This window comes from Amborella trichopoda, chromosome 9 (genome assembly GCF_054954075.1).
Source record: "Amborella trichopoda isolate Santa Cruz 75 chromosome 9, AtrichopodaSantaCruz75HAP2 v2.0, whole genome shotgun sequence".
Taxonomy (NCBI): Eukaryota; Viridiplantae; Streptophyta; class Magnoliopsida; order Amborellales; family Amborellaceae; genus Amborella; species Amborella trichopoda.
In genome coordinates, this window is record NC_142344.1 from 38,934,245 (window position 1) to 38,954,563 (window position 20,319).

Consider the following 20,319-nt stretch of genomic DNA (forward strand, 5'->3'; position numbering starts at 1 on the left):
TTGATTTTAATATATATAGTTGAAAATTAGAGTTTGTTCATCATTGTGATGCTCCACGTTGTAATAGAGTAGAACCCAAATCTCTTTCCTAGTTATCTTTAAAACAAGTAGCTGCTAAGTTCTAGCACTAGTAAATTGCAGTATTTGATGCTGTAGAATCTGGATTTCAAAAGCAAAAAAAAGGAATCGGGATTCTATAAAGCTGGAAGCAAGATTCTATGTTGATCTAATTGTCGTTCCACACACTTGTGATTCACAGTATTTGATGCTGTAGAATCGGATTCCAAAAAAATCGAACTGAGATTTAATAAATATGGAATGGAGATTCTTAATTTCATGGAAAGGGGTTCCATGAAGATTCCTCTAAGGAATCGTTGAATTGGGATTTTGAAGTGGAATCATCACCTGGGGTGAGAGATTCCCGTAAGTATGGTACAAACTACTTTTCTACATATGTATTTTTTTTATCTTCACACTCGCTTGTGTCCTCATTCATGCATGCATGGGCTCTTACATACATATGTACATAATATACTGTGCGTGTCCACGAGAATGGGCTCTAGGTAGAGGTGGCCACAGTGGCAGGTGCCACTATTGATGTCTAGAGTTCCATTCTCACCATGTCCCATGTTAACATTCAAAAAGGAAAAAAAGAAAAAAAGAAATACTGTGCATGCTAATGACCACATGCACGTACATGTAAGCACAATTGCTTTGCTTTCAGCCATCCTCAATTAGGTCATGAAGAAGCACATGGACAGTTCTGGAAGCTTAAACTGCAGGGTTTGCCTTGTTAAATCCCTTCAATCCTGCTGCTAGTGTTAGTTCTCATTTTCTTCTTGTTGAAAACGGATAATGAATGGCCTTCAGCCAAAGATTGCAGTAGTGAGGACCAAAGAATTTGTAGCATGTCACTTGGATGGAACTCATGGAACCGAGACGTCTGGCCTTTATGACTCAAGCAAAGAAAGTCTAATGAGATTGGTTCTATACTTTCTGATGAAATATGGCTGGCTTTTTAATTAACTTTAGCATCACACATGTTGCTATGTCCTTATCCTGTTTCTCTACAGGTATAAAAAATTGTCATTTTTGTAGAGATAGAGAAATCAATATAGAGTGTGAATTATGTTTCCCATAAAAAATTATACGAACTGAATGCAATGAAAGAAATATTGTGCTCTGTTATTTACTGTGTATGTAGTTACTCAGTCATACGGTGTGGTAGGGTCAACTTTTAGGGATAGTCCATCTGTTGAAGTATATTGTTTTTTTGAGACCATAAATGTGTGTTTATAATGGTAGTTCGCATTACGACTGATTAGTTGCATATTAGTTTATTAGATATATATATCGCTGTGTGTGAGGGTGTGTGGGGAAATTGTTTTGGGTGCATCCCCCGATGCAATGGAATAGTTGTGGCTCCATCATCTGCACCGTCTTTTGGAACGGGTAGTGTACATTACGATACATTTTCTAAAAAAGGAGTGGAGGTGACATTTTCTAAAAAAAAGGAGTGGAGGTGATTACTGGTGAACTGGGGAACTGGTTTTCTCTTTTATTCAAACTGGGCCCATCATTTCCCTCATTGACCAGTCTCTCTCAACCACACCATTCTCTCTCTCTCTCTCTCTCTCTCTCTCTTATCCCCCCCACCAGACCCAAAACCCACCCTCTCCTTTTGTTCTCCCTCCCTCTCCCCTCCTCCTCCCCCACCAGGCTCTCTCTCTCTCTCTCTCTCTCTAAGCACCTGTCTCTCTCTAACATCCTCAAGAGAGAAAGCTGTAGAGAAGTTTAGAGAGAGGAGACATAATGGAAGAGCTAGGATGCAAAAGCATCCAAACCAGAAAAGCAATGGCATATATTTATCCCTTTCTCCAAATCATGCATCAAGATGAAACAGTTGGCAGCATCTCTACCCTTATAGATAGAGAACAGACTTTATTTCACTCTTAATCCACAAGATTGGCACATGTTCCCTTTTTCTTGCCAAAAATCTGTGTGGAATCGATTTTCCACTAAAAATCTGGCGGGTAAGAAATTTCTAGCGAAAATCCGTTGGAGAATCAGAAGCCTGATTCATTTTGTGTGTTTTGGGGGATCATGCAAGAATAACAGAGAGAAGGTAAAATGCAAGAATGAATCGATTCAACATAGGTTTCCGTTATCTAGTTTGGCGAGTTCCACTCTTCAGAGGTTTAAAATGATTTTTCAGGTGGAATTCTGGCGGATTTCTGGCCAAAATGTTTTCTGATAGGCTTCCCAGTAGTTGGCTGGGGATGGGGTTGCAGGTCGAAGGAATAGAGTTGGCTGTTCCCCTTCTAGGCGGATTAAGATTTTTTTTAGTTCATGAAGAACATGAATGGTTGGTCACCGATGAGCATGGGTTGATACAGAAAGTTACAGCTAAAGTGATCACAAGTGACTTTCACCACCATTTTGTTTGGTGAGCGTTACTTCTCAAAGATTATGGATAAAAGAATCTCTATGTTCATGATAAATGCTCGTTGAGAGCTATTTTCTATTTTTTCTCTTAGTCACATTTTTGTTTTTCTTTGACTTCTTTAAAGGCTTTCTGAGTCATGTACAGTTTCTCAATATAAGATACTAAATATAAATATAGATCTTTGTCTAGAGTCTAAACTGAGTTTTCTTGCATTGTATTTTTTAACCCCTCTCTCTCTTCTCCTTGAATGTAGTTTTCTCACTATATGTTTCTGGAGAAATCACAAAGGAATAAAAACTAAAGTTGTAATCACAAAGAAGGTGAGATCACTAGAACAAAGGACTATATGGTGGTCGGGATGAAACATACTTAAAAACAAACCCTATGTAGTTTTTGGTTTTATGGAGAAAAAGGGGGCTTTGGTAGGTTTTGGGTTTGAGAGAAAAAGAAGAAAAAGAAGGCGGAGGGGTGAATTTAAAAAAGGGATTCGGTACAAGGAAGGGAATGAAATATTGTCTGAAAAGAGGGCACATTTCCGGTTGTCCCTAACTAGGTTTTTGTATGCACTCTGCACCATCGAGATGGTGCGATTCCTGGGGATGCACAACCACGTTGGTGTATTTGAATGTTAAAATTGGACATTGGTAGGAATAGAGCGCTAGATGTCATGTTGTGATACCCCAGCCATCCTGCTGACCCAGGCCTAGAGGGCTTTCCCTAGTTAATATGTATTTTACCTTTTGAATTCATTGTTATCTGCTATATAGTAAATTCACTCCCAGTGGTGCACTGTTTTGTTCTCTCTATTTTCTAAAATCCAATGCTTCACTTTGATACTAGTCAACAAAGTGTCCAAGTATGTCAACCTTTCTGGATTTTTCTCGTTTATTTCAAGGTTTTTTATTTGGGTACGGACAAGGTAAGGAAGCATGACCTTCTCAATTCTAAGAATTTATTTATTTTGACTAATTATCATTACTTCTATATTCTCACTCACTGGATATGGCTGTTTTTTATGCTATATATAAGAAATGTCACTTATTAGCATGTATAATGATGTGTTATATGTGGGAGCTTATGTTTTCTTAAGAGTGGACACATTAGCATTATTTCTTAGTTCTCTTTATGGTTGCTTAATGTTTTTCTTGGCTTTCTTGTGCATTTTAAAGGACAATGTTTTACATAATTGACTTAATGATTTACCTGTCCTTCAACTGAGTATGTATATCTTTGTCCAGTGACTTGATGATCTATTATTTATTTCCTTTTGTGTCATTTTACTAGGTTATTGGCTTGCATGGTGGTGCATTGCTTGGTGTAGTATATAGAGCAACACGAAGAGTGAGCCCTACCACTGGAACTGCAATCTCTTCTATTCAATATATACCTGGCTTTGGACATGGTGCTCATTCATCATTTACTCCTGTTGACGATGCCATGAAGGTCTCAACTGCTGAAATGTCAACAAACTTTCAAAACTTTGAGCTCTATAGGTGCGAAAAGGATAATTCTTTTTTAATGCTCCTCTTTTTGTTTTTTATTTATAGGAATCATTTTCCTTTTCTTTACTTATATTTGCTATTCCTGAACTCTTCTGACAACAAAGTCGTGTTTTGTTTCACAATTTAACTGGATGCATCGTGGGATGTCACAGTTGGGAAACCTGTGAGCACTCTCCTTTCTCAACCAGAATGGACTGCATGGGACCAGACTGTCGAATATTGTGCAGCAGTATATTGTGATTTCCTCAATACGTCCTCAGTACAGATATCTAGGGGATGTGGCAATTCCGTCTGCAGTCAGTAGAGTCTGGCATCGAAGGCAGTTATTTGTTGTAACACCAACTGCAATTGAGTAAGATGAATTAACCAATCTACTCAACTAGGCCAACATAGGTTTTGGTGCCTAATTGAATTCTGACTTGCTTTTGCTTTCTAGATTATATCAAAAGTATCCAATAGGTGCTTGCTGCCACCTATTAGAGACTTGCATAAATTCTTATCTCCCTGATGTCTCTTGTGCCATGAGATATACTCTCATTCAAAGTTCTGAGTAATGATTAGTGGTAATGTTTCCTGTGTACTAAGTAGACATTGGTGTGGCATGTGAAATAGTTTCTTGTATGAGTTTCCATTGGCAGATTTTTACTGACAGAGATTAGTAAGCATATGCCGGCCAATTGACTTTACTGGTTATTTTCTTTAGATGTTTTGATCTTATCGTCTTCTTGTTCCTCTTTTACTGGTACAGCATGTGTCTTTATTGTCTTGATAGTTTCATATTACTGTTTAATTTAAAGGAGATGACCACTTCTTTATAGCATCTGAAAGGCAACCTATCCATTATACTGGGAAATTTCTTTCTTCAAAATCCCTCTTAATCCCAGATCAGCTTGAAATCTCTCTCTCTCTCACTTACTCTAAATGCTAAGATCTCCCTCCTTTCAATCTGAAGTTAGACCCAAATCTCTTTCTTAACCTAATCTCTCTCTCTTTCTCACCAGCACCTCATATATGTATATCTATATATATGGACAAGGTTTCCATGGGTCCTAGGACCCGTATGTAGAAATGTGTCCCCTCTTGAAAATCTATTTTTGAGATGGATTTAGGACCTAAACTTTATAGAATATAAATCTCTAATATGCAGATCATGAATATGTAAAAATAAATAAATTTTAAAAACTTAAAATTAAAATTTTCATGAATAAACTATATCGACCGGTGATTTTAACTTTCTTATGCATCCATCTTTAAGATGGATGTTTATGCCTCAGGGGACGCAAATGTAGAAATCATCCCCCAATGCATACGACAGTTTGGTTTGAGAGAGAGAGAGAGGAGGGATCTCACCTTGTGCTATCTGACTGATTGTATAGGCCATATTGGGCTTCTCTCTTATCAAAAACCTAATTCCACATTAATAAACAAAAAAAAAACTAATTATACAAAAGCCTTAATTTCTCTCGTCCTTCCACTCCAACGCCCTAATTTCTCACTGACATATTGCAGCCCTTATCTCCAAGTCTGGGCTCTTTCTTATTGCAAAAATAATTTCTCAGAATCCGTAGTTCTTTTTTTCCTTTCTTCTAAAAAAAACAAAAATAAGTCCTAATTTCAGAAACTTAAAATTTATCCTTAGCCTTTTATTTCTCGATTAATTTATCATTTTATTCCTCCTTTCTTCTACTGTATTTTAACCCTTGTTCTCCATTTTACAATAATATCGGATCCATTATCTATGGTCACCACCAAGTTGACCTCATCTAATTTCATATTACGGAAGGGCCTCATTGAACCCTTGGTCTGTGGCATATGACCTATCGAATACCTAGATGGATCTTCTAATCCTCTGTCCAAACTTGTCACAAAAGAAGAGGTTGACAATAATGGGCAGTGAACATTGTTTCGACAAAGATTGCGTATGAAGACGGGTTTGCCAACAACCTACAACTTAATGGATGAATCAATGCTACTCTCGAGGAAGAAATTCCAGCAGCAATTATTGGAATGCGAAATGCTACAGATGTATATAAGGCTCTTCATAATCCCTTTTGTAAGAAACAGGCATGTGTGATGCACTTGAGGTTTTCTCTCCAGCAATGCAGGCAAGAAAAATGGCAGTTATAGAGTATTGCAACAAACTCAATGGGCTTTGCAATTAGCTTGCCAAAGTCAAGTGCAACTTTGTTTTGTCTCTCAATTGACTCAAGAGTGCAAGTCAAATTTTGTATTTTAACAATTTTCTGTTTTATTGAAGGATCCATTGTTGGGGACTCCATTCACTTGAGGGGATCGACAAGGAATTCTGTTTTATTGAAGGATCCATTGTTGGGGACTTCATTCACTTGAGGGGATCGACAAGGACGTCTATATGTCGTGGATGATCATTAGAGGAAGTTTCCATTACTACTATCTTCATTCCTAGTAAATGTTGATGCCAAAGTTTGGTATCGCTGTCTGGGGCTTTGTAAAGAGGGTTGATCCCCTCATCACCCAAGAGTTGAACTTCATTCAGTTGCCATACTTGCTACTTGGGTAAACATTCCCAACTTCCTTTTTTTCATTCCACTAAACGAGCTTTCTTGCCTATTAAATCATTCCGGTGTATATGGACCATCATTGGTAGCTTCTTCTTCTCACTTGAGATTTTATATAATCTTTGTGGATAATTTCTTGTGACAAACTTGGATCTACTATCTCAAAGAGAAAACCCAAGCATTATACAATTCAAAAAATTTTAAAAAGTCATTTTTATAAACCAGCTCTTGTTTTCCAAAGTAGTGGAATGGGTGAGATCTCATCTCTTGTTTCCGAAGTAGTGGAAGCAGCCGACCCCAATTAGTTGGGAAAAGGCTTTGACGATGATGATAATGATGATGTACTCTACAATAAAATGGAGTGGAAAAATGAAAACATCACCATCTTTGTGAGGTTGCCCTTTCTTTGTTCTCTAGTGGGGCGCCAAAGTAATTACAGATTGAAGCCTTTCATACAATTATTTACATTGTGAAGCGACTGCCCATGATGTTTTGATTGGTTGAACTCCTTATATTATGTTTTATGGTAAGAGTGCAAATTCTTCGATCTTTTGGATGTTATGCTTATGTCCTAAAGACAAGATCAAAGAAAGGAACTCTCCAAAGGAGAAAGAGTGCACCTTTGTGGGCTGTGAAGGCTATGCAGGTAGAGCCCTAACTTAAACATGTCACCATCTCATGACATGTTAGTTTTGATGAATGAGGATGAGTAATCCACTTAAGGTAATCTTATCTCAAGAATAGTGTGATTCTGACAAGGAATCTTCATAAAAACCACTTCCTGGAACTTAGGAATCTCGATTCCGTAAGTTGAGAATCTCATTTGTGTAATCTTGGTCCCAAATTTTTCGAATCGATTCCAACATTTATTGAATCTTGATTCCATGTCTGTTTATTCTTGATTCCACACGTGATAAATCTTGATTCGTTATGGTTTTGAATCGAGAATCTACAACATAAAATACTTACGTTCGTAGGAGCAAGAACCTTGATTCGATCAACATGGAATTTTTCTTCTACCTCCATAAGATACTTGTTTGATGTCAAAATCTATCTCTACCCATGTGTTATTTTTAAATTCATACAATAATATATCCATTTGTGTGCTTGATGTTTAGACTGAATTTCTCCGCTATCACAGTGGCATAATGTGAATGCAAGCAAAAATAAAAAGTAAAAAATATAATAAAAAAGCAATTCAAAGTACATAACATCCAATTTCCTGAATGGTTACCACTTTTTAAAGGTAATTGGTGTAGAAATCTTCATACGATTCGAATGCTTGTAATAGTGCTAGGATTGACTCGAATCACATTTCTAATAGTGCTAGGATGGACTGCCTTTCCTTTAAAGTATAATTGGTAACTACAACACAAACAATAAATGCCATGGCACAAAGAAAATCCTATTTTGTCTGTATAATAATGAAGTCAAGATTGCAATTTAGAAATACATTAGATAACATTTGTATAATTTAAGTTAACTTCTCTAGTGGACTACTTGACCCTAAGTTCAATAATCAATACATGGACTTCAAATCTGAGGAATCCTTCTACAATTCTAATAAGATACATTTGATGTCGATTGCTTAAATAACTTCTTAGTCGATAAAGCACGAGATGCCGTTGATATATGAAAATTGTTTTTATGAGGCTTCATACTTGACTCAATGGAATTACAAATCTTGATTGTCAGTTGGGATCAAACTCGACTTTAAATTAATATGATTCCCGATTCTAAACTGGCATGAATCTTTGTTCCACATTTCAGAAACTGGATTCCAAATACGTCGGAATCTCGATTCCATTTTTGTCAATTCTTTATTCCCAAAAAAATAGGAATCTCGTTCACTACGATTCCCATTGTACGAACGCTGATTCTGAAAACAAGAATCTTCTAGCCGGCTGTGACTCCCCGATTCCGATTCCTAAAGCGATTTCGGTTCTCAGGCATTTCCAACAACTATGTTCTCAAGACAATTTCAACAAGGGTACAATTCATAGCACTCAAGAATCCGTAATGAGAGATGAAGTTATCTTGTTTGGGCTTGCTCCCAACAATACTCATTAACTTACTACCATTGATGAGAGAACGCCTCATCACATTGGTGGAGATTTTGAGCACCTTTTTGATGTCGACACTCCATCTAATGAGCAACCTAATGCTGTGACTAAAGAGGTAATCGTATATTAGAGATGACTTCCCAATGAGCAGCCCAACATTGCACAAGGAGGTGATTATATATCATAGATAGTACTAGAGTAGACAGCATGATGAGAACATGGCCAGCAAGTTGGATGAAATAGAAGGGCAGCAAGCCGAAAATACACAAATACCGGGGCAGAAAGGTGATAATGCTGAAAATATGGGTGTTGGGTCTGGAGGCAGCACGCTGAATATCGAGAGGCTGCCACAATGAATGACGATAGTGCAGTAAATCAAAGCATTCATCGATCTATCCATATCATTCATCCTATAGGTGGATGGATAAGCTATGGAAACTTTACAAGTGATTATTCAGCATTTATATAAAATGTCTTAAACTAAGGAGCCTACCAGCTATAATGTGGCAAAAAGCAAACCAATGTGGGTTGAAGCTATGTCCTTAGAAAGAAAAGCCACGTTCTTGAACTGCACATTGTGGGCAACAAGTTGGTATACAAGATAAAGTAGTAGTTCGATGGTTGGTATGTAAGATGAAGTACTAGTTGAATGGCAGTATCGAATGATTCAAAGCTTGATTAGTGGTAAAAGGTTTTAATCAACAACACTGATGTGAGCTAGGATCAGCCACTCATTAATCTTGGATTACAAGAACCTAAAACTATTTTGGAGAACACTTTAAATTCAAATGAAGCTAAATATCTACAATTCAGCAGTTAATTATCTAAAAAATTAAATAAACAAACTTGTGTAAATCAACATGTAATTCAAGAGTTTATTTTAATGCCTAGACGATGTAATTTCAAATTTATAATGGATTGAAATCTGCCCCTAAACAAAATTAAGTTAAATAAAAAATTGATCCCGATCAGATATAAAGCTAATATGCTACCTGGAGAGAAGCTGGTGTAGATTTTTAAAGTAACTCCCGAAGGTTTGCACAACTAGTTTTAGAGTTTGTTAACGTGTAAAACATCGAAGTTTTGACTTTACGTGTGGAATAAGGGTTAGGGTTTCAAAGGGTTTTAATTAGAGTTAATTCTAGGAAGCTATGGGTTATTTCTTTTAAGGGCTTCGATGGATTCTTTGAATGAGGTGTTTTTGTTGTTTGGAGTGTTGTAGTAAAAGAAAAAAGAAAGAAGAATTTAGGAAAAATAAGGGAGAAAGAGAAAAATTAGAAAAAGAGGAAGAATACAAAGACTTAAAGGAAAGGAAAAAAAAAAGATGAAGGTAAAGAAAGTAGAGGACAAAAAAGTTTAGGGGAAGAAAACGGAAGAATTGAGAAAAGAATTGATGAGAAAGGGGAGATGAAGAAATTGAAGAGTACCATGGAAGCGACGGACCTTGGGAGGTGTTACCAAGGCTTCTCTGCCTTATATCAATGAATCCAAGAATCCCTTTTAGGGTTTTTCTTTCTCAAAGTTCTTAAAATAAAATTGTCACTATTCGAGTAAAGAATGCAGTTCTTTTCCAACTTGATGTAAAGAATGCATTTCTTCATGGAGAGTTAAAATAAGTATACTGGGAGTATCCCCTACGTTTTAGTGAGCAGGATCTTTCGGAGTACTTTTGTGAGTCATAGACATCCTTTTATCATTGAAGCAGCTTCTTGTATATGGTTTCAAAGCTTTATCATGCAATAAAGGACTATGGTTCATGAGGACAGCACTGATCTTTTTCTTTGCATCCACAGGAGTGCTAGAGGCATTGTGATTATCCTCATGCATGTTAATGAAGCATCATTTCAATACTTATTTGAGATCTTAGCATCCACATCAAGGGCTTCCTTCATGATATATTTCAGATGAAAGATTTTGAACAGCTATGATACTTTGTAGAGAGAGAAGTGTCTCATTCAGGATGAACTTTGATTATCTGAATATAAACATGTGCTTGGTTTACATGAGTGCAATAGTATGTTGCATTGCAAACTATCAACCACTCTAGCTGCACCCTAGAAACGTTTGATAGTGGATAAAGGAAAATTACTTGAAAAATCATAGAAGTGCTGCAACATGGCAAGCACACTTAAGCTCCTCACCCTCACTCGTCCCTACATAGCCTTTACAGTAAATCAGGTATGCTGGTTTATGCACGCACCCACCAATGTCCACATGGAGGCATTAAAATGCATAATCCGATGCTTGAAGTTGCACAATTAATATTACATACCTAAAAACATGTAGATGATATATGTTTTGCTTCTTTCATTGGCTACTCCGATACCAGCTGGGTGGGAGATCTAGACTCGCATAGGTCGGTCTCAAGATATGCATTTATTTAGGAAGACACCTTGTATCTTGTAGTAAGAAGCAAAAGTTCGTGGAATGATCAAGTATGAGCATTGGATTATATGGATACGAAATCTGATCATATAACTTGGTTATAAAGTATAACAACGAACCATCTATTGTGATAATTGGAGGGTCTTGCTATTGTCACTAATCATGTTTCTCTTGACCGCACGAAGCACTTAGTATTAATTATCTTTTTGTGCACGAGAAGATAGAAGCAGAGGTGATTCAAATGATTATATTTGCATCGAGAATCAGATTGCTGACATTTTTACCGAAGAGCTCACCAGTGAGTGACATCACTTTCTAAAAGACAATTTATACATGTCCAAACATGATTGACTATGAGGGGGTGTTAGACTATGTATCATGTACAAGGGGCATTGATATCATAGTTATCGAGTCCTCCACCCTGGGTGGCAATTCTACTCTGAAATCTCAATCCTGAGTGATTTAGGATCTACATTCCACCACATTGAGTCTTGAGCTTATGAGTGCACCAAGCCGTGATTTGATTTACATGTTATTGAAGTTTTGATAACACGTAATCAAGATTCAAATGCAAATGTCTAGAGTGAGAGAATGATTATCACATAAAAGAGTTTATAAATTGATACAACAAAGAGAACTTTTTTTTTTGGTTACATAAATCAGCACTTAAATGAGTTATAGAATGATTGCAATAATATTATGAAATGCTTGAATTTCCTTAAATTTTATTTGAAACATTCTATTCTTTAAAACTTATTGTTAATTAATACAAGAATTGTATTCTCTTTATTCAACAAAGAAGGATTGGTTTCTTGAAACTCTACTTAACCCCAATCATAAATTCTTAATAATAGGGGAACCTGAAATAAGTGTCTCATTTTCTAAAATTTATTATTAGTTAAGTAATTGTACATTTTTTATTTAGTGAAGAAGGATGGCGTGTTTAGAAACTCTAGTAACCTCGATTCTAATACGTAGGGAGCCTTGGTCAAGGGCACTCAAAGGACTTTGATTTTAATACTAGTGGGGAACCTTGATTAAGGGTCCCGCTATACATTGATTCCAATTCAAGGGGAACGGCTTGTTCCATGTAGTCGAGAACTTGATCCCAAAAGTTTGAGATTATTATTTTTTGAATATTTTGACTGTTATATTAAATAAGGAGAAACTTACATAGGTATGGGCTACCCACATGCCGGTTGCCCTGAATAAAAACCCCAGAAGGGCGGAAAAAAATGATATTGCATTAGGGTCACAAAAAATGCTGTAGAGTCGGGAGGCATTAGACAAAAGTATCAAAAAAAGGGATGGATGCATAAAGTTTGCTCAAAATGTCCCATGTGGATTCGCAATAGAGGCTTCCGCTAGTGTAGCACCCAATGTAGCGAGGGTGTCGGCTGCTGTATTTTCTTCCCTCCATGTATTCCTCCATGAGTCGTGCACATTCCTGCAAATTCCTCCATGAGTCGTGCACATTCCTCCCGATTGAATGGGAGTAGGAGATGAGGGTACAACCATTGTGGTCTCTGAAAATGCCCCCAATGACCGTTGGACCTAAGTTACCGAAGGAGCAGCCATTGAAGTTGAGTTTGTCCTTAACATGTTCAGGCGGCCTCCATAAGGAGGTGTGTGCGGTCAGGCCTTAAGTTTAGAAGAGCCTCCCAATCTTGGTGAAAGTTCGCGTAGGAGAAGTGCTTGAAAGAATTGCTATTTTTGGCCGAAAGATGACAAGGGATTTGATCATATCTTTCAAAGCGTCAATTATTGTCCTCTTGCCATGGAATATCCTTTTGTTTCTCTCGGTCCAAATGACCCAAAGCATGGCTGCTATGGAGGCCCTCCACAGGGGGATGCCGGACCATGACCAAGGTAGGCGTGGATGAAAAGTTTGAGATATTTGGATCTCCAAGGGGTTGGGATTTTGATACCTAATAGATGCATTGTATCAATGATTCTCTTATAATTGGGATCTTTCAGCCTATTGTGTTTCCCCCTTCCGACAAATTGCTCCCGTACTTGCTCAACTATGATGTCATTCTTATTTGTTATTTTATTTCACAATGTTACATCCCTGGATTTTAAAGGCATATATGTAGTTGTACATACCCTTACATCAAGTCTTGTAATATTTAATCACATAGTGAAGATGCAACCCCATACATACTGAATGTGGGGTCCACACTGGTCTCTCTTGCTATTCTTTTGTCTCTCTCTTCTCGGTGACAAAGTATCACAACTTACAGTCACTTCTCTAATTTCTCTATAATGATGAAAAAACTCTTTGCTGATCCATTCACAAAGCCACATAGGGGAATTAGACGTATAATTTGTGGGTAACAGATATAAACCTAAGCATTCCTTGCTTTCAGGTGGTATTCCATACCAGATGGAAATGTCTAATATGTATCTACATCTTAGATATCCTTAAACCAGTTTTTGAGAGATGTGTTTGGGGAGAAGTGCGACGGCTGATGTGGCTGAAATATTCCATACCACGACAACCCAATTATCAAATTGAAAGGGTCATTTCAACCATCTGAATGATTGAGCTTTTGTGGCAGGGCTTGCACCGAAATCGTAAATTATATTTGCCTGGTTTGGCTGCCTTCTATATTAAAAGATTGAGCTTCTAAATACAATTCTGTTCGTCTTCTTAGGCCTGAGAGAGCCTCTTTAACGCACAGTTGAATATTCTTGAAATGATGATGCACGACCAACGGGTTGGATCCTACATGAGTCTGACAAAGGCTTAGTGGGCTATATCTGAGGTTTAGAGTCAGCAGCATTTAAGGTAATCTAAGATATCCTATTTTTAGTAAGAGTGAATAATTGGAGGTCTTAAGGGGGTTAGGACTAAAGGTGGGATGAGGTTTTAGTGAGGTTGAGGTAATGTTTAGGGTTTGAAATAGAGGGTTTAATGGATGTTAAAGTTGCTAGAATTTATCAGGTTCAGTAAGATAGGAGGCGGATGAGATGGATTATAAGGTTGAATTAGGAAAAGGTCAGTGTTTAGTTTTTAGCCTCTGGAGGTTGTGTATTTGGAATGAGGGTTGTAATGGCATAGATTACTTGAGGGTTGGACTGCTTGAACTAGGGTTTATGGTAGATCTCGAGTCAGTGAAGAATTTTGTTTTGGGAAATCTTAGACAAGGATGTGCCTCAAGAGGGGAAAGAAGGGGGATGCAAGCTTCCGTGGGGAGAACCTCCAATTGACAAGCTAGGGTTTTGAGTAATCTTGCTGTTAAAAGAATAAAGAGGGCTCTAACCTTTGCGGGAGATTTCCAAACCTAGGCTAGAGTTGTAGAACATTTTCTACAAAAAGATAAGGAATCTTCTCTAAACGTAGCCTCACCTCACACCATAGATGATAATTGCTTCACTTGATTTGGTTCGCCATATAGACCCACATGGGTGTTTGTAGAGGTTTGAATCCCTCTTTATTTGACTGAACTTTAGTACCCAAGTTATGTCTACTCTTACGCTTCTTAATCTTCGAGGTTATTCCGAAATTAGTTTAGTTCCTTTATCGTTTCAGAGAACCATACCTTTACAATACATTGAAAGAATCATTCTAACATCTTAAATATAATCAGGAAACTAATTCAACTTATGAAACAGAGAAAGAAATAATTTACTAGATTTGAAGAATCTCAACTTTCTAATTTATGGAGCTCACAATCTTCTAGAAGATTGATCTTTCTAGAAGGTGGTCTACCTTTTTGGACTCAGTAATGGAATGAAACCTAATGCCCTAAGGAAGTAAAATTTGTTACTGATTTTTCCAGCAAGCTTTTGGCCATAAAGCCGAAAACATCCGAATTATGAACAACCCATAGGGATAAGGGTCTTATCACTTGAAGAAATCTTGAACTGATGGTTTGAATTACCCCAACAGACATCCAGGTGAAAATTTGTCCTTCGAAAGCTGACTGCATCAGAAAATCTTCTATTCATCAGTAATGATTGTGTTACAAATTAGTGCAAACTTGTGCTACGGTTTTATTTGTTTACTGGACATAATGCAAATATAAGAGATGATTGTCGGTTAGTTTAATCATAAACATGACACGTCTACTATGCAAGCAGTGTTTTTACAAGGACTCCTGCTCAGACTCACTTGGGTCCCCAGCCCAAGTCGCCCCATTTAGAACTGCATAATTCTGTTATGATATTTTCAGTTCTTCAATGGCACTCGTGAAATGCATCATTTTGTTACTTATCCCATCCTACTGATAGAGGTGATGTTATATGCTTATCTTATTATATTGATATCTTAAAACCTGTTGTGACTTGGTGCTTGTCTCAGATGTTTTCAAAGGCATGTAATTGTTGTATTATTTTATCTTTATTCTTTCTTTTGAAGCTAATGTGACTTTCTATATTTCTGCTAGATGTGTTTTTGTAGATGCTGGTGTACCATCAATTGATCTAGAAACAATAAAGAAAAAGGAAGAGTTGAAGGCAAAGGAAGCACATGCTAGAGCTGTAGCTGAGCATGGGGAGTTAGCACTGATCGCAGTTGATGGTCCAAAAGCTGTTACTCACGAAAAGATACCCTTGAGACCTCCATTGCTTCAGGTCTGATAATTGCAATTCTTATGCTTCGTTATAGTTTATAATGTATTGACATGCTCCAGAATCACATATACTTAAAGCTCTATATTATGTTGTTCGATGATATTTATTTTTAAGATAATTGAATGTTGAGGGCAATTTAGTATTGACCAATAAACCTTAAATCTACTACTTATTTATCCTGCTTATGCGGGCACATTTCCACCTGTTTGTCTGTTTGTTTTTCTTGAACCCTACTTTTGTTGAAAACGCCACAAACTAGCACCTAAACAGAAAAAGTCGGGTTGAAAAAAAAAACTTATTTTTCCTGCATTACAGAATAGTACTAATACGACTACTCCTAGGGTGGTGGTCCAAACTCATCCTAATATAATAGTAATTTCCACATGTGATTCTTACGTGGTTGATATGCTTCACTAAGCTTCTCCATGAAATTATGCTTTTATTTTTTAAAATTAAAAATAGAAATTCTGTTTATATTCAAAGAGATGACCCTCAATTTTTAATACTGATTTTGAAGCGACATTACTTGGTCATTTCTTGGTTTCTATACAATATTATCTGTTTGTTTATTGTTTCTTACTGTATCAGGCCAAACCAATGGTTTAAAAACCGGATCGGTGACCCGGATCGGGCTTTCCAAAAACCGATCCGGATCGGCGAATCAGCGATCCGGATCGAGAATCGGGTGAATCGGTCAGAATAAAGCTTCAAAAAAATCCGAAAAAATTATTAAAATTCATTGTAAATATTGTTTTTTAGGAATTCAATAAAAAATGAGGGTACTCCATTAAGAATTTTCATGTTTTTGAATGAATATGCGAATATTGATATGTTCTTTCCCTGCATGAACCGCCATTCAACATTTAATTTACATCACACAAAAGGATAAACATAGAATTATCATGGAATAAGTATATCAACATACATGGATTACAATAAAGCATAAAATTAGTAACATACGATCTAAAAATAAAATGATAGACGACGTTGTTGTTCTTCTTGGTCACGCTGGTGCCATTGATTGAATTCGTTTGACAATTCATTGATTCGATCTAAAAACGAATCATCGATATTAGCGGGCGTCTGACTATTCCCAAATCCCTGAGTGTTAGTGTTTTGTTGTGTTCCCAATCCAAAATCCCCGAAGCTTGTCCATCCTTCATGCTCACCTGCACTGTCGTGCTCATCCCTGCACTGTTGCTGTTGGGACTCGATATGTGAATAATATGGCTGGGATAGGGTGGCTTCAGAATCATCTCTCTCATTTTCTCTTAGACCCCCTTCTCACTCTCCCTTATTAGGTGCAATATCACCGACATATTGTGGATACATTGGCTGGCTGCTTCCTCTTTCATGCCGCTCATCACTTTCTTCAATATCTTCATCACCGATAGCCTCAAGGAACGCTTTCTTGTGCAACACTGGCTCCTCCTCTTCTACTACCCATCGGTCTGCTGTGTCTGCGACAAATATTGTGTCTAAGTCTATCGGCCCATAGTCTTCATGCTTTCTTCTTATTTGTCGCTCTCTGAGGTTTAAATTATAATGAACGTAGACTAATTTATGAAGTTTCTCAGAAGCGAGTCGATTCCTCCTAGTAGTGTGCAACCATTGGAACGTACTCCAGTTGCGCTCACAGCCAGTAGCAGAACATGTCTGGGAGAGCACCTTGATTGCTATCCTCTTTAGGTGAGGTGCATCAGTACCATATATCTCCCACCATTCAGCTGGATTAAAATGTAAAAAGCATTGTAAGGGCAAGAACAATTCATAAGATTAAATATATGAATAAACAAAATAGTAGCGAGGGGATAACCTGGATCCATCATAGTTCGAGAATTTCTGGCAAGTCTAGTTCCGAAGGATCCTATAGCATCCCTATACATAGCAAGCTAAAACAAATATATTACGTTTTAGTGCATTATTCCTCACAAATATAACAACTCAATGAAGTTCTTACCCAAACATTAAATAATACCTCTTGTATTGCTGCTACTTGGTTTCGATGGCTTCTCTCCAACCTTGCAATAATGTATCTGACCCCTTCCATAATCTTGTGGGGTTGTTCAGGTGTCGAATAGAAAAATTTTGGGTTGAAGTAGTAACCTAAAAAATATATAGGTAGAAAAATGTCATTTACAATTTCATAAAAAAATGATTTAAACTGAAACATTGTAATGATATAAATATATATTTACCAGCATAATGAATTAGACGTCCGAATTTGGTGTTCCACCTCTTTTCTATAATCTCGATCACTTTGCTAGCAAAATTACACTTTTCCCCAATAGCTGATTTCGCCCTCTCAATACCTTCATAAAGGATACCCATGGTAGCTTTCTTATCAGCATCCACCATTCTTAACACCGTGACCAAAGGGGCAGTGGCCTCTACAACACTGGAACATCGAGACCAGAACAACCTATTTGAGATTATGTTGTCCACTTTTATACCGGTACTGGACTTCGAGAGGCGGTCATTTAACCACTCTTCACAAGTAAACAATCTCTTTAATGCACCTTCAGATTGTCGAATGGAGTCCACCGCTAAGTAATCGGTCGCAAAGCGGGTTATGGCAGGCCTGATTATCTCTTTTTTCTTAGAGTGTTCTCTAAACAGAAATAATATTTTAGAGTGGTTGTATATAAATCTCGACACCAACCTTGCTTCATCTAGAGTCTCCTTCACAATTTTGATCTCACCGATTTCCTCTAACATAATATCGTTGCTGTGTGCAACACACAGGATCCATACTAGATGCTTCCTCTTATCCATCAACTTGCTGCCCGCAGAAACACATGCACGCGCATTGTCCGTGATAAACTGGACTACATGCTTATCTCCCACCTCCTCCACTATCTGATCATATAGTCGTACGTAGAAGTTTGTATCCTTCTTCGTCCCTGATACGTCTTTGCTAGACAAAAAAGCTGTACCTTTTGGGGAATAGGCCAAGAAGTTTAAAAACTCTTTTTTGCTAACTTTATTCAACCAACCATCACTCATGAGAGTAATTCCTGTCCTTGGCCAACTCTGTTTATATTCTTCAATCCACTTTTTAACTTCCTCTACCTCTTCATCTAATATTGGCCCATTGAGCTCATATGCCGTCGGGGGTTTTACCCCGGGCCCGGCTCTCTGGATTGCACTAACCATAGGTGGAAAATATGGGTTATTGGCTGCATCAAAGGGAATCCCTTTATCGTAGAACCATTTACCAACATATCTCCCTAACATGTTTCTTGTACCTTTAACCATGCCTTTTAGGGTCATCTGTTGTGACTTAGACTTTGAGAGAAATGGGTCTTTACGATCATGACCTGCAATACTAGCACTCCTAGGTAACTTAGAAACAATTTCTTCAACAACTGATTCTCTTTGATACATATTGCCACCAACCTCTCCATACATATTTGAGCTGGGCCCGCCATACATGCTCCAGTTGGACCCGTCATGCATATCTGAACTAGGCCCACCATGCATATCGGAGCTAGGCCCACCATGCATGTCTGAGCTAGACCCACCAGGCATTCTAAACCCACATTCCCTCTGATATTGTTCATGTAAACTCAATCTTGTGGCCATGTCCAGCTCATTATTATATTGCTCTTCTAAGTCATAATTATATTGCTTTTCTGTATCATTCCTGCTTGATGGTGTATATAAACTAGCTATCTCCTCATTCATCCTATGTTTGACAATTTTTTTACCTTTGCTAGCATTAAGAATTGTCACCATCTGTTTTTTTACATTACTAGGGACACTAGTGCATGCAGAAACTTTTCCCTTAACCCCTGCCAAGTGTTGCTTGAACCTATGTACCCTACTACTTATCACTCTTTGACAGTAATTACAAATAATTTTCTTTCTTGTTGGGATCAAGTCTGACTCCATGTTGCCATGCAGGGTCTTCTGTAGATCTTGACATGATTCAACTGTTTTAAGATGTAAAAAGTTTAAATTAACCTGACAGTTCAGAAAGAAAAATAATCACCATATGTAGTGATAATATGTTGCGGTAGTTCATGTAGTCATATTCGTTGTTATTTGTTATTGCAAAATACCTTTTTTGACAATAATATTTTCGTACATATCAATTACAAACATTTAGAATAATACAAAATGCAAGCTCCAAACATGGTTACAACTCAATTATCAAGAACATACATTTTTTGCATTAAAAAATTAATAATAAAAACAATTCTTCAAAGAGCCGGCTAACATCAGTCATTCCAACTAAAAAATCCATGAACAACAGATAAAAAAAATACAGTTTTGTATTGAAAATATAATAACATGCATTTTTTTGCATAAATAATCCATCAACATACAATTTTTTCAACAAAAACTTTAACAATAAAAATTTAAAATATGGTTTAATACCTCATGATAATTAAAACCTTGTCACGATTTTCACATCTTTTCGGAAAATCATCATTTTTCAAAAAATTCAATCATGGAAAAAAAAAAAAAAAAATTACAGCAAACTCAAACAATAAAAATTAAAAATTGGGTTTAATACATCATGATAATCAAAACTTTATCACGATTTTCACATCTTTTCGAAAAATAATCATTTTTCAAAAAATTCGATCATGGATTAAAAAAAAAAATTAACAAATTTTCAAAAAGTTCGATCATGGATTAAAAAAAAAAAGTCACAAATTTTCTAAAAATTCGATCATGGATTACAAAAAATTCGATCATGGATTAGAAAAAATTCGATCATGGATTACATAAAATTCGATCATGGATTACATAAAATTCGATCATGGATTACAAAAAAAAAAAAAAAAACATAAAAAAAC

At 36.9% G+C, this 20,319-nt stretch overlaps 1 pseudogene across 1 annotated transcript in view; it reads left to right on the forward strand.

Annotated features, from left to right (window-relative positions):
- Nucleotides 1-15,665, forward strand: part of LOC18438882 (uncharacterized) — a 44,348-nt pseudogene extending 28,683 nt beyond the window's left edge. The window contains exons 7-9 of the transcript XR_016041368.1: nucleotides 3,731-3,939; nucleotides 4,101-4,300; nucleotides 15,325-15,665. The product of XR_016041368.1 is annotated as an uncharacterized LOC18438882 (transcript). The remainder of the gene's footprint in view (nucleotides 1-3,730; nucleotides 3,940-4,100; nucleotides 4,301-15,324) is intronic.
- The last annotated feature ends 4,654 nt before the right edge of the window (nucleotides 15,666-20,319 follow it).